This window comes from Schistosoma haematobium, chromosome 2 (assembly GCF_000699445.3).
Source record: "Schistosoma haematobium chromosome 2, whole genome shotgun sequence".
Lineage (NCBI taxonomy): Eukaryota > Metazoa > Platyhelminthes > Trematoda > Strigeidida > Schistosomatidae > Schistosoma > Schistosoma haematobium.
The window spans coordinates 38,063,197-38,079,103 of NC_067197.1; positions in this window are offsets into that span (position 1 = coordinate 38,063,197).

Sequence of the window (15,907 nt, forward strand, 5' to 3'; positions counted from 1 at the left end):
AGTAGAGCTATTGCATTTCGATGAGGAGATATGCACTCAAAATTTAAGAAGCCTAGCAATAAATTCGGATATTTGAAGCCACAGTTCTCTATGAAATGATCAACGTTTCCAACATAACTATGGAACGCGCTCACATCTCCTGATGAGATTTTGAGATTCTCTAGCGATATCCAGTATTGGTTCAGTTAGACAAGCTGACGTAATATTGAGTGATAAGACGTAAATGAAACGAAGTTAAACACTTAATTTTCAAATGTTTCTTCCTCGCTTTTGTTTAACAGTCTCATCATGGACTTGTCGACTACAGGGTTCCTTTCACCTGTTGGAGATGTCGATGCGTAAGTATTTGAATGAATGCATAAAGTTCTGCTGTGAAAGTATACGATTTCGAAACCATTACTGCACAGTGACAATAATATCATATGCACAATGTTGCGTGCTACCCAGTAGTCAGTGTACTACAACAATAACATCAACAACAACACACAAACTGCTATTCATTGTACCGTTGTCAACCACATAGAAGAAACCATTTTCATGATAGTGCACTGCTCCCAGGTGTTAGATTCGAATGAATGACACAACGAATGACGAAGCACAATTCCGAGTTCCATTAGTACTTGAAAGGAATAAGACACAGTTGGCACCATAAGACTTTCAACTACAAACATTGTGTTTAACATGTGAAGATCAACTTCAAGCCTGTTCATTCAAACAATATTATTGCAACAGTCATTCATTCCGGAAAGAATGACCAGTTGAAATCGATCCTTGGATGCTATTGTTCTGAGCAGATTAACGTAGCATGTCAGGTCATGAAGCGGAATTTGTCGTTTCGTTTCGCAATTTCAACGTCACAATTATTGAGTCTGTTGATCGATGTTACACGTTTTTAATACATGTTTTCTTTCAATAAAGTATCTTCCTCTGCTGGGCGATGTAAGTTGACCTGTGCTTCATATGATTGTAGTAATTTATCAATGTGATCTGACGTGTTAACGATTATACACACTCATAAATTCGTTTGCCCTCATTCTGTTTTCCAGTTGTCTCCTACTCTATGTGTGGTTAGCACAGAGCTGAACAGTTGTTCAACAATATACTTATAAATGACTCATTTCTCAAGATCATTCTTGCATTCTGAGTATTAACAATAAGCAAAGAGCACTTCTATAGAAGTTCACACGCCAACAACCCTACACAATCCTTGTGTTTCCAGAGAATTAACTTTCCAATCATAATAATTGTTTCACTACTTCAAAAACAAAACCAAATAAGTACAATTGTTCACGCATCACACAGGGGAAAGATATGTCTTTCGAAATTACCAAAAACCATTGTTTCTCAAGTATATATGTGAAATTTTAAGCCAATCAATGGAAGTTGACTTAGTTCAATTTCATTTCAGTTGCAATTTCGAGGCAATAGATATGCAAGGCCACCAACCGATATATGTCCAACATGTGAATGCGTAAGTTATCATCTTTTGGATTTTAAACTGAGTCAAGTGGTCACTTGAATGACCGCGATTTGAATAATTTCCACTACGGATATGTTTCGTTCGTCGTGTACCCGCTCTCTGTCGACAAGTGGCAAGTAGTTAATGTCACTCACAGTGCCGAGGTGGATTAATCACATCAAAGAGATTTATTATCATAATATTTTCCACATCCGTTTTATCATGGCACAGTGCGTGAAGTCGTCAAACAATAACGGAGTAATGTGAAACATGAGACCAAACACATTCAAAACAGGTTATATACGTGTTCAACACTAGTTTACTAGGATATTCATACTTCAGAAATGAGCTTCTTGGATCACTGAACAATTGAACTTACGTTAACTGTCTTCAATGTATTGCAAAATTTGAAAGGTATTCTAGTGCTTCTTTATATTTACAAATGATGAATATTTGTCGCCATTTCAGGTGTAGTAGCCAGCAGACGTGGAAATCATCACTTAATTAAAGAAAAATGAATACAGCTGCTGCTCGCTAAGCAGACGTCGATACGTTTCCTTCCAGACAAATTAATTTACACTGCGATCTAATTGATTATATTTCAGTTTTCACAATAAATGATGTGCTGTACTACTTCCTCGTTCGTGCTTTAGTTCAGACATGAATTTGTTTGCATCTTACTTGAGATAAAAACGCTTTATCGAGAAAACCCCTTAGAATCCAATTTGATGATGATTAGGTCAAGAATTTATCATTGGGGAGGACTGGAGTAGGAGGTGGTCGACCATGAAAGTGATATTCACGATGAGGTAGCGTCGGACGATACCTAAGAAGCTGTTGAAACAGCAGTAATATCAACCGGTGTCGAACACAAATATAGGCAGAGAGAATGTGTACTTATTGATAGAAGTCACAAGGTCTACGCAATGATCGTGAGCAGTGGTTGGTAGACAAATTAGGATGGATAAAACGCATCTTGAATAGATTACAGTAGGCGACCGTTCGCACTTATCAACGAAACTGGTATTAGAAATGCGGCCGTCAGAGAAACTGTCTCGGCAAATTATGAGACTATTATTAGCTCTGAATCCAGGAGATTGGATCTATGAACAGTACACTGTACGAAGCAGTCCAACTAGCCTTCAGTCAAAGTTGAGTTACCGGCGATCTTCAAGCAATCTGAATGGTAAACTATTTATATTCTTCAACTCTCTGTAAGGTTTAAAAGGTCATAAGTAGTTTAAATTGAGAGAGAGCAGCTGGGTCTGACGGACGAAATCCTTAAATCTTTATAGATGGTGCTTCAGTTTTAGCATGTGGTTTTCCCAAGAGTTTTGCTAACATCTATCAGCAGATTCTCTTTTTCACACAGAATGACCTGATAGTACAATTCAGTGTGTTAAAGACTCTTACTCTTACAACCTTAAATAACAGGCACATTTGTGAGGCCGTTTTCTTCCTTAAAATCTAAGATGTCATGTTAGAATTGTCTCGCGTTTTGCCTGAACTAATGATTCGGAGTGAAGTAGTTGGACGCATCGACCAATTCACATATCTTGGGATTCTCCTTAGTACTTATGGACTGGTATCTGACGAAATCTTGGCATGGATTCAGATAGTCCGATTAGCTTTTGTCAGCTTGCTGTACTTGTGTCGCAGGCGAGATATCCACTTACCAGCAGTTGGATGAGTTTACTGAGCAGGAGTTCGTTCTGTCCTACTTTTTGAATGTGAAATATAGCCATTAAGAGTAGATGATTTGCGTAAGTTACTAGTATTGAGATTAGATGGTGGTTGGAGGTAGTCAACAGGAAACCCTGGACCCGGGTTTCGTGCTACTTGGCACTCGTCAGCAAGGTGTACCTGTAATCTTGAGGGAACTGATGCTCCCTGGCGGATTCGATCTCGTGTCACAAAGCTTCACAGTCAGAGACGTTACCACTGAGCTATCCGAGTCTCTGACTGTGAAGCTTTGTGACACGAGATCGAATCCGCCAGGGAGCATCAGTTCCCTCAAGATTACAGGTACACCTTGCTGACGAGTGCCAAGTAGCACGAAACCCGGGTCCAGGGTTTCCTGTTGACTACCTCCAACCACCATCTAATCTCAATACATAGTGCCCGCAGTGTCGAGTCACCTAGACTGGTGGCCACATTGCAACATGATCGATAGCATTCGATCTGCACTATTAAGGACTAGACAAGCATGAGATTGATCACCACCCAGTGATCAATCAATTGTAAGTTACTAGTATTCGATCCTGTATATCTTCAAAGCATTGCATGTATAGTTTAGGACAAAGGATGCAGCCGTGCTTTTATCAGGAATAGAATATTGGGTAAGCATGACGAATTGATTAACGAGGTAGGAAATCTTCATGAACTGACGTGCTCAGCCAGCGCCTACATCGATGGGCGATGTTGTGTAGTGTAGTAGTAAGCTAGAATGGAGCTAGAAGCGATCAAACCAAAACATGTAATTGATTAATGAAGTCATACGTCACTTTTCTTCCCACCCGATCCTAGACCAATAAAGCGGATTTCTCCATCATTCCATTACCTAACTCAGTGTCAGAATCAAGCTTGTTGTTGACGACTACGTTTATACCTCCTCAGTTTTTGGCCTATCTCACTGAGCACTGCCCAGATTCATCAATATTGATGAATATTTTGGGGTTCATTTAATGCGCTCCTAAGTATGATCGAAACCTAATTGCTGCTCCACACAAGTCCTGTTTTTCTGTCGTTTCACGATGAAGACAGTTCGGGGATTTCTGACTCGTTTTTCGTTATTTGTGAATGTATCTACGATTCAAATACTCCTGTCAAATAAATATTATTGGCGTTTCTTACTTTACTCAACTTACTTATCTTTTCCGTTTCATGCTTACAATTTTAAATGTGTGTGCCCCTCGTCTTGTTCATCTGAATGAGTATTATGTTGACAGACAGTCTACCTACGCAGGGTCTTCCCAGTTGGTTCACCGTGATCCTTCCACGCTCTTTACTTCTTTTTGACAGTCTACAAGTGGTATATGAAGTTCTAAATTGTTTTTGTGCTTGATTCTTGCATCGTGTGGCTTGTCCAAATGCATGCGGATTCCAGTTGAGAATCTTATTGTTTGCATGGGATTCTTCGGGCGTGTAAACCGTTATTTGAGGAGATCGGATGGATAACGTCAGTAGCCGGAGTTTACAGTCCCCAGACACCTATGCTAATAGTACCATTTTCTGTGTTAATATGTTCTTAAGCTTCACAAATTGCTTGGTTAACTTCCGGTTCGGGACATCATAATTTACATAATCAGTGTCCTTATTTTCTGGGACAACTTCCATAATGATATTTCCTTTACGAAAGAATGCTCACGAGATTATTTTGGGATGTTGTTGATGAGATTGTTTCCAGAATATCGAGCAGTATTCCCACACCTCTTTGTTATTTTAGCTAGTAACTGATCAATAGAACATTAACTATAACGGTGACCTCAGTGAACAGTTCACAAAGGGGGTTAAAATAATAACTGTATTTGATATCCTTGCCTTGCTTAAGTCATGTTACCATATGTGGCTCAGCTTTGAGAACTATGAGCTTTCATTAAACTCTCCTTAAAGCTCCCTGCTAATTTTGTCCTGCGAACTAAAAGGATGGTCAGAACTATTTTTGAGGATCATTATTATGTGAAACGTGCCACGAACAGCGATCATTTTGGCACTTCTTGTTAACAATATACAGATGGCCGCTATGATGGCCTGTATTGTAAAAGGAATTTCTTACAAAGTTAAGAAGTAGGGGGTACAAACTTACGAATCAGGTGTTCCAAAAAATTTGCATATACATATATATAACACTGATAAATATGACATCCTGAGCATCGTTTTCGTCATTTTGATTAGTCTAGTTGTCAGCAGTAAAGGTAAAATATCGCATTTAGACAACTTTGTTGGTTGTATCAGGGGGAAATGATAAGCCGTGACTAAAACCACATAATATTTCTGAGTTTGTGCAATGCTTAATAAACATCGATGTGTATTACTACTGTTCGCTGTTGTCAACTACATTGTAGTCCATGAAAGCCTTTATAACCTACATCTTTCCCATATAAGCCAACCAGTCCGAATTGAGCTTATACATGGTTTCTACAGAAATCACTTTAATAGGGGTGAAATTATGGAAACATGTGAGCACCAACACATTCAACTGTATATTAGAAACCCTTTTATCATTTTATGGATGATGGAAAGATATAAACACCACGACTAGTGAACAGTAAAAATTATCTCTTGATTTCGTCCAACAATTCAGTTCATAATGTAAAGATACATCAGGCTGAACCTAATAAATGGAGAAATCATAATTGCATCAAGCACAAAGGTGACATACATCGACTCCGTGGGACGAACGAAAACACGTTACACGTGTGAGAAACGGTGGAAATTATTTTGTCACTGTACCAAGAGCTACTGTTCATCAGACAAAATTTCTTAGATAAGGAATAACATGATATTTTGTGTACAGCCATTTCCGAATGCCTCAGTAGCCACTTGTTTAAATGCTGTAAATGCAAAACTACATTTTGACCTCCTGAACATATACGCGTTTGGTAAGAATAACTGGGTCGAATGATTTACAGCCCTGCTATTATAATCAGTGTATTATATCGACAAGAATACTCAAGTAGTCTTTGAATTTAAAGTACGTTTGCATAGTTCCTCAAGACTGGTACGATACTGCTCAAAGTCTTCAATCAATTGACTACTGATAGATTTCACCTGAATTTATGAATTCCATCTATGGATCGTGTATGCTTCACTATCACCATATGACTATAACCTCAGTCATATCAAACGCCCTCGGGATAATGGTGAAAAGCCGTGTATGCCACCATCTAGCTGAAATATTTATCTGTACACCTAGCATGGTTTTACGGATTATTATCCGTGTACGATCTGTTGCTTTGAGTAATGTGACCATACAATCAAACACTAAGAGGCTTACTATCTTATTCTGCGATGACATACGAAAAGCATTGAAAGAGGTCAGTTATGGATTGTCAAAGTTAAAATTTTGTGATAAAGAATGCCCATTTATGTGTTGTTTTGATTTCTTTCTTAAGAATTGGATCTATGTGTGGAAAGCAAAACCATACGCTTTTACACCATTTCCTTAATACTAGTGAGGTCATCCAGGGTCATACACATGATCTACAACATTTTAAAGACTATCAAAACGATGTGTCGGACACCATGAAAGTAGTACGCTCCCAACGATTCTTGAATAGTGTCTTTTTCCCCCATACGCAATACAGATGCTTTCTCAACAACGTATTCTATTAAAAGTTAGTGAGTTATGGCATTAGTCTCACACATGGAAAAAGGCGTTATGTGGTTGAATATGATTTATCGTGTACCGGGTGGTGCCATAGAGTTTGAAAATTCATGATCTAGACCAGCATTGGTACACTCATATTGATTACAAGAATAATAGACCGAATCTCGAAACTGTAGGTTTTTCATGATGTGACTACCTAATCTACGATGTTTTGTATAGAAGTCAAATAGTTGTCTATACTGACTCGTCCAATGATGCTGAGCAGATGCGACCAGTTCTTCTACACCTAAGATGAAACGGGAAGCTCTGGCACTCGTTTTTGGATAAGCGTAGATAGAAAGCGTTGTCTGAAGACGCCGTCGTTCATATTCCTTTGACCAGTAACCTCCAACATACGTAGCAACATTTGTGTTTCCATGCCATCTCGCAATTTAACGTTTCGGAATGGCTGGTGTCAGCTTCGTCAATCGGTAAGGTCTCCATGTCCAAGGGTAGACATTTGTAAGGTCTCACTGTGTTTGGGAACACCAGTGGTAAATATACTAGTTGTAATGTACCTATTAAAGTAGTTCAGTATTTCCTCCATTGCTGTGAGGAATCGCGCACGTGAGTCTGTCACGCCGTGCTTACGGGAGTCAGCCACTCCATAGCAGAATCAGGTTTCCATATTATCAAGGCAGAATGGCATGAGTCAAAAAGCGGGATTCTTAAGAGTCCTAATCTTCAAAATTTTCGGTGTGTGTGTTGCGATATGATGAAAATAAAATGTATAAGGACGAGAAGATTATCCGAGGACTCAGAAACGATATCACGATGTGTAAATATATGCACATAATTTTGCGGACAGGAATAAACTCACTTTAATGCTTAGTATATCAACATGTCGGACTATCCACAAAAGATGCTGCGGACATTCAGGTTTTGATGACGTACTTGTTCACAACGCCTTTATAATTGAAAGGAGCCAACCCACTCAAACCAGAGGTTAGGAAAGAAGGATTCAGCAAATTGATTTAGAATGTATTCAATCCGTCGAGAAGAGTTTGATTTAAGCTAGCTGGTTGTTGCGAGTGGTACGTAGCATGGCGTATCCGATCGTGATCTGGTGAGGTGGCGTGACTGAAAGCTTTGAGCTAGGTTGAATCCATTTCATTAATTGAAGTTAAGATCAATTTCAAAGACTTGGGTAGCTTTTAATTTCTGGGTGTTTATTTGCGACCATACTTTTAGACAGTTTCTCATAAACATTTTCGCGAGCGGCATGAGGTGGACATTTCGCATATTTCGGATCCCAATATATCGGAACCGAGTTTCAGTAAGTCATTGATTTGATGCTGCACGGACTCTTTAGGAACTCGGTGTCTCATTGCACAGGCTTGGAGATAATAACTGAAAACCTTTGATGCTCCGTCAGCGTTCATGAACGTGAATTCAAGGAATTTGCTCGAATACGTTTTATTTTCATTTCATTTCTATTCATATATTTAGCAATAACCTATGACCGATAAACTGTACCAGTCATTGTGACATTGATCAGTTTTAGTATATTGCCGATTGGATAAAGGGAGATTGAGAAATATCATACACAAGCTCAAATATTTTTATCTGGTAGTCTAATGTAGGAATTAAGTGTAAGTAGCACTCATGAGTGATTTTGTGTTCCAATATTATACTTCTAAGAAAATGGATTCTATAAGACAGATGCAATAAAAAAGCGTTAAAACTACTGTGTATTCATCATGTTTAAGAGAAAAATGTTTCAATGTACAATTTTTCGTTCGCATTGGAATATAACAAGTAGCCAAAATCATGGAATATCGCTTTATCACGCTCTCAGTGTTGATAATTTCGAAAGTTCCTTTGGATAAAGCGCACTATATAATTTACAAGTGATGGGTACAGCTTTCACTCTTGGTTTTGGTGTTCTATGAAGGCTTTGGAATGTTTAGTTCAGTCCGTAACTACATTAGATTATGTTAATGAAATTTGTCAGTCATCTGATCACCCGTTCCTCTGATGTTCTTTCAAACACTAGTAACGTGTGATATGAAGTCAGGCTAAGATATATGCTTCATAGAATGTTCTCCAACTTTCGTATTAAGAGCGGATATTAGAGGCCTCTGATCATCACAAACTGCGTTCCTATGTGCGTCACCGATAACAACAAAATATATTTCTGGCACAAAAGACAAATGCCGTTTTTAATGACATGATGGATAATTTACACTATCAAACTACAGATAAATTACTATCCAGGTAGTGTTATTCAGTACATAACGTCACTGAAAGTATATGTGCTGAATAGCCCCATAGGGTATGATTAGTTCTTATCTTAAAGCAGAATATTTGATCTCAGTGGTAAGTAAAGGTTTTGATAAAAGACTGGTCAGCCGTCGGTAGTTATTAACCAGCTGGTTAGTGACGACATCAAATCCGCCTGAAGTCCCTCCGGGGGCTACTGCCAGTCCCAAGCCCGGATAAAGGAGAAGGGTTGGTCATAGGGTTAGCGTCCCCATCTCGTAGAAAACTAACTCGCTAAAAAAACGCTAACCAGAAAAAATTATTCAAACCTTTCAAACTCTACCCCGGGAGTCAGAAGGTCTTCTTTTAGAAGAACTATGACGCCTCATGATGAAAGCCGAATTCCTTCGGAAGTTACGAGGCCGATGCCTCTTCTGACAACTATAGCGACCATTTACTTAGGTACATGGAATGTTCGTACAGTGTGGGACACCGGGAGAGCCTTCCAAATTGCTGCAGAAATGAGGAAATACAATCTAGAGGTGCTTGGCATCAGTGAAACACATTGCACGCAAGTTGGACAACAACGACTAACTTCAGGAGAGCTCCTGTTATACTCCGGCCATGAAGAAGAAAATGCTCCACATACACAAAGAGTTGCATTGATGCTGTCCAAACAAGCACAAAATGCACTTACAGGATGGGAATCCCATGGACCAAGGACCATCAAAGCCTCCTTCAAAACAAAGAAAGAGGGCATTTCAATGAACATCATCCAATGCTATGCGCCTACCAACGACTACAATGAAGACGCTAAAGATCAATTCTACGATAGGCTGCAGCTAGTCGTCCAGAAGTGCCCAACAAAGGACCTGACCATTCTGATGGGAGATTTCAATGCCAAGGTTGGAACGGACAACACTGGATATGAAGACATCATGGGACGACACGGACTGGGAGAAAGCAATGAAAATGGTGAGAGATTTGCAAACCTATGTGCCTTCAATAAACTGGTCATAGGCGGCACCATATTCCCACATAAACGCATTCACAAAACCACATGGACTTCACCGGATCACACCACGCAAAACCAAATCGACCATACTTGCATCAACAAAACGTTCAGGAGGACTATAGAGAACGTGAGAACCAAGAGAGGAGCTGATATAGCATCAGATCATCACTTGCTGGTCGCCAAGATGAAATTGAAACTCAAGAAGCACTGGACAATGGGGCGGGCAATATCACAAAAGTTCAATACGGCCTTTCTTCAGGATACTAACAAACTCAACAAATTCAAGATAGACCTCAGCAACAAGTTCCAGGCCTTTCATGATCTACTCAATGGAGAAGGAACTACTGTGGAGAGCAACTGGAAGGGGATCAAAGAGGCAATCACGTCAACATGTCATGAGGTCCTGGGCCACAAGAAGCACCATCAAAAGGAATGGATCACTGTTGATACACTGGATAAGATTCAAGAAAGGGAGAACAAAAAAGCAGCAATCAATACCAGACGAACAAGAGCAGAAAAAGCCAAGGCACAAGCTGAATACACAGAAGTAAACAAACAAGTGAAGAGGAGCATCCGAACCGACAAACGTAAATATGTGGAAGATTTAGCAACGACGGCGGAAAAGGCTGCAAGAGAGGGAAACATGAGAAAACTGTATGACATAACAAAGAAACTCTCTGGAAATCACTGTAAACCAGGACGACCAGTGAAAAGCAAGGTAGGCAAGGTAATCATCAACATTGAGGAACAACAAAACAGGTGGGTAGAACACTTCAAAGAACTCTTGAATCGACCAGCTCCACTGAATCCACCCAACATTGAAGCAGCACCCACGGACCTCCCAGTCGATGTTGACCCACCAACAATTAAAGAAATCAGCATGGTCATCAGACAAATCAAGAGAGGCAGAGCAGCAGGACCAGACAACATTCCAGCAGATGTTGCAGTAACTTCAAGGATACTCCACATTCTCTTTGTAAGATCCAAACTACGTTTGGACTGCTGGACAGCTGTCTGGATGAGTTAGATACGCGCCCTCGCACGTTTGATACCAAAACAAAGTAACTGGGTAAGATAGCGGTTCTATAATTTATCATAAATTTAAGTGTACAGTATTACCTAAACAAATATAACCACTCAGTTATCCAACCAATAATTGTTCAATTGATCAAATCTAAACTACAATAAATAAGAAAGCTGATAAAGGATGCAAGAAAATTACCAAACACCACAAATAAATGTTATTCTATCCTGTCTGGATAGATCACGTACAGATTCGTTCAAAAGGTAATAATTGGTCGCTCTATAACACAGAGTGTTTTTAATTCTGGAATAGTGCTTCAATTCACAACCAAAATGCACAATTCCAGTCAACACAGGTCAAGCAATCAAAAGCAAGAACAAACCAAAATGGCTGCCGCCCAGACTTAGCATAAAGTAAAACAACATAAGTGCAGCTCGGGAAGAAACACGTGAAATTAGTGAAGGTGTAGTAAAAAACGAAAACTATAATAAAATACAAATATTAACAATTCAAATGTAGTCAAAAGGTTAACAATGTACAACTAAGAGGATCAATAGGAACAAGGTGCAAGTACATACATGGAGGGCTTTTCACAAACACACAAAGCATTCAAAATGGTTTTTACACTCTTAAGCAAGATTTCGGATGAAGAACAAGCACCAGCAGACTGGAAAGAAGGACTTCTGATCAAAATACCAAAGAAAGGTGATCTCGACAAGCGTGATAACTACAGGGGCATTACTCTTCTCTCGATACCAGGAAACATCTTAAATAGATCGTGTACAGACCAAATCGCAACTCTACGGATCATTGTGGAACAATCAATTGAATGGAATTCATCACTCTACATCAACTTCATTGACTACGAAAAAGCATTTGACAGCGTGGACAGAACAACACTATGGAAGCTTCTTCGATACTACAGCGTGCCTCAGAAGGTAGTCAATATCATACAGAGTTCATATGATGGATTACACTGCAAAATCGTGCATGGAGGACAGTTAACAAACTCGTTCGAAGTGAAGACCGGTGTTAGGCAAGGTTGCTTACTCTCACCCTTGCTCTTTCTCCTGGTGATCGACTGGATCATGAAGACGTCAACATCTGAAGGGAAGCACGGGATACAATGATCATCTAGGATGCAGTTGGACGATCTAGACTTTGCAGATGATCTGGCCCTTCTATTGCAAACGCAACAACAAATGCAAGAGAAGACGACCACTGTAGCGTCAGTCCCAGCAGCAGTAGGTCTCAATATACACAAAGGGAAAAGCAAGGTTCTCCGATACAACACAGCATACACCAACCCAATCACAATTGACGGAGAAGATTTGGAAGATGTAAAAACCTTTTCATATTTGGGCAGCATCATTGATGAACAGGGTGGATCTGATGCAGATGTGAAGGCGCGGATCGGTAAAGCAAGAGCAGCATATTTACAACTGAAGAACATCTGGAACTCAAAGCAACTGTCAACCAACACCAAGGTCAGGATTTTCAATACAAATGTCAAGACAATTGTACTGTATGGGACAGAAACCTGGAGAACTACGAAAGCCATCATCCAGAAAATACAGGTGTTTATTAACAGTTGTCTACGCAAAATACTTCGGATCCGTTGGCCAGACATTATTAGCAACAACCTACTATGGGAGAGAACAAACCAGATCCCAGCGGAGGAAGAAGTCAGGAAGAAGCGCTGGAAGTGGATAAGACACACATTGAGGAAGGCACCCAACTGCGTCACAAGACAAGCCCTCACATGGAATCCTCAAGGCCAAAGGAGAAGAGGAAGACCAAAGAACACATTACGCCGAGAAATGGAAATAGACATGAGAGAAATGAACAAGAATTGGAAGGAACTAGAAAAGAAGGCGGAGGACAGAGTGGGTTGGAGAATGCTGGTCTGCGGCCTATGCTCCATTAGGAGTAACAGGCGTAAATAAGTAAAGTAAAGTAGTGACGACATCGGCTTTTTTGTCCAAGATGTCTATCACAGAAGGCTATTTGAATATTCGAATTTAAGTTGTTCGGGGTAGTTAACTAAACCATTCAGTGTTTGGCAAGTTCAACAGCTTCAGAAGTCCTATATATCAGCTTAAAACCCTTGGAATTTCTTACTAGACATCGATTAATGAATGAGCATTTCTCATTCAAAAATATACAGACTGACGGTAGAATCTGACCAACCCAAAACTCCTTCAATTTTGCCGGGAAATTCAATATGTGAGACTTATTTGTAATTTCGATATCTTTATGTTGGTATACATGTACATAAAGGCTTTCTGGTGAGTGAGTTTATATATGATATTCTACGTTTTCACAATTCAGTGGAGCTAGTTAGAAGAACATAACTGTCTAATCTACATGCTATTATGTAATACTTCAGTGTTCAGAGACTGTCTAGCTCAGTTAACACTAACCTAATGATCTGATCGCCCTATTTATCAAGTATATCCTTTCGCGCATCTGATAGTGAAAGTGTTATATTTAGAGCAGATTATATAGAAATGACACAATGTTTGACGACTGGTTTACATTTACTTTGGGGACCTGCAACGCAGTTCGATAGACATAGGTCTTTAGGATGTCTGTATGGTGCTCTGCAGGTCACGATGCGACAACGCTAACATGTACGACCCAAATAATATGGTATGAGCAGTCTTGGAGCAACCTTCCTGCGGTGATTTTGTGAATTAATGATCCCTTGGCACTCGATGTGGGCTAAATTTTGAATCTCAAATGCAATATGTTCGTTTGCGCTCACGTTGAACTACCTGTTTGTAAGATCCAAACTAAGGTTTGGAATGAAGAATATCTGTCTAGGTGGGTTAAATACGCACCCTTGCCCGGTTGAAACCAAAACAAAGTAATTAGGTAAAATGACAGTTCTAAGAAAATATGACCACCCAGCTATCCAACCAATAATTGTTCAATAACTTGAATCAGTCGCAACAAATAAATGCTGTTCTATCCTGTCTGGATAAATCACGCACAGATTCGTTCAAAAGATAACATTTGATCGCCTTATAACAATTCCAATTTTGTAAGAGTGCTTCAATTCACAATCTAAAATGCACAATTCCAGTCAATACAAGCAACACAATCAAAAGAAGAAAAGACCAATATGGCTGCCGTCAAGACTAAATATCAAGTAAAACAACGCAAATTCAGTTCAGGAAGAAACACGGAAACTTAGTGAGGGCGTAAGAAAAATATAAACTATAATAAAATACAAATATTACCAACTCAAATGGAATCAAAAAGACTGACAAAATGTACAACCAAAGGAATCAATAGGAACAAACTACAAGTGTATACATGGAGGGGTTTTCACACACAAAATATTCGAAATGGATCTTACATGTTTAAAGTTTCGTTATTCTGGGGATTCCTATTTCGCATAATGATTCAAATACTTATAGTGATCTTACCTCCTTAGATACTTGAATATGGTTATGTGAGCTAAACAAAACGGAGTATTTTTTAGGGTGAACTGCAAACCTATACCCCCCCAAAGCGTTGTACTTGGTTGGTTTTACACCATATTTTTACTGGTACCAGTAAAAAATCTTAGAGTGTGATCATTGAGCTTTGTAGTTGTTGTGCTACCTGTCCTCTATTTTCCATTTAGATCTAGATAAACGTTGAGAAATCTATTGGTGGTCTTGGTATTTTCTGTTACATCTGTGCTTCTTGGTCACAATTTATTTTGTGCTTGTTTAAACACATGTGTAGATTACGAACGTAGACGATCTGTGTCGAGTGACTGTAGGCCTGTCTGAGTTAGACGCAAATGGTGTGAACAGACAGCTAACGTCGAAGTCACGTCCCACGATTGGTATTTAACGTGGATTACCCTTTCAACTTACTCAGGCGCTTTGGATGCTTTGATGACCGTACAACACAAGCGGTGTTGTTGCAGAAATATATTAGTGAGAATGGGTATAAGGTATAGAGTGCGACCACTATTGCATCCGCCAACCATGACGTGTATTTAACTGGTGCGTATTGGTCACATTTGACAAGGATTGGTAAACGGTTTGACATCCAGTGACGCGACTGCCGGATGACTTGTCTAGGACCCAGTGACATTTCGCCGGCCTACACATCCAACACATTTGACACAATTGAGACACGTTTTCTCCTCATTATGTATCCGCACAGTGATGGACATCATACTAGTGTCGAATCCGTAGTGGTATTGGTTCTCAACCACAATATCCCTGAAGCCGAACAGATAACAACTGGGAAAATATATATTAAACATCGAAGGTGGGTAAAAGTCCAAATATGGTGGACGCAGGAACTCAGAACCAGTACAGAATGACTTGGTTACGCATGTGTGGTCATTCTGTCTCACTTGTTTTTTTTCCGTATTGTATATATTATTCTATCCCTAGTTCAAATATGTTCTTCAAAATTACCGAAATGTATATTGCTGTCTGTAATGGTAGAGCGAACCGGTATAGACGACGAATCGACTACATGTCAGATCCTATAGATCAAGTAGTTATATCAATGCAAGCCTTCAATTTCGGAGTAGGTCTGTTATTCTAGTAGCACTGAAACTGAATACGACCATAACTCCACATTCTCAAGAGCTCTCTAACCTAATGTGTTTTCGCTTATATAGGTATAAAGATTTCACCAAGATCAATAAATCCACCTATAACCAAAGGAACCTCATTGAAATCATCTTCAGCACATTTAGCTGACCACAGGTAATTACTCACTATCTTTTGTCGCATAGGTGTGTATGATTGGAAAAAAAGTGGTTCAGAAATCAGTAATAGGTGTCCCTCACTGTTGTTTGATGCAGTGCACTACCCAAGTTAA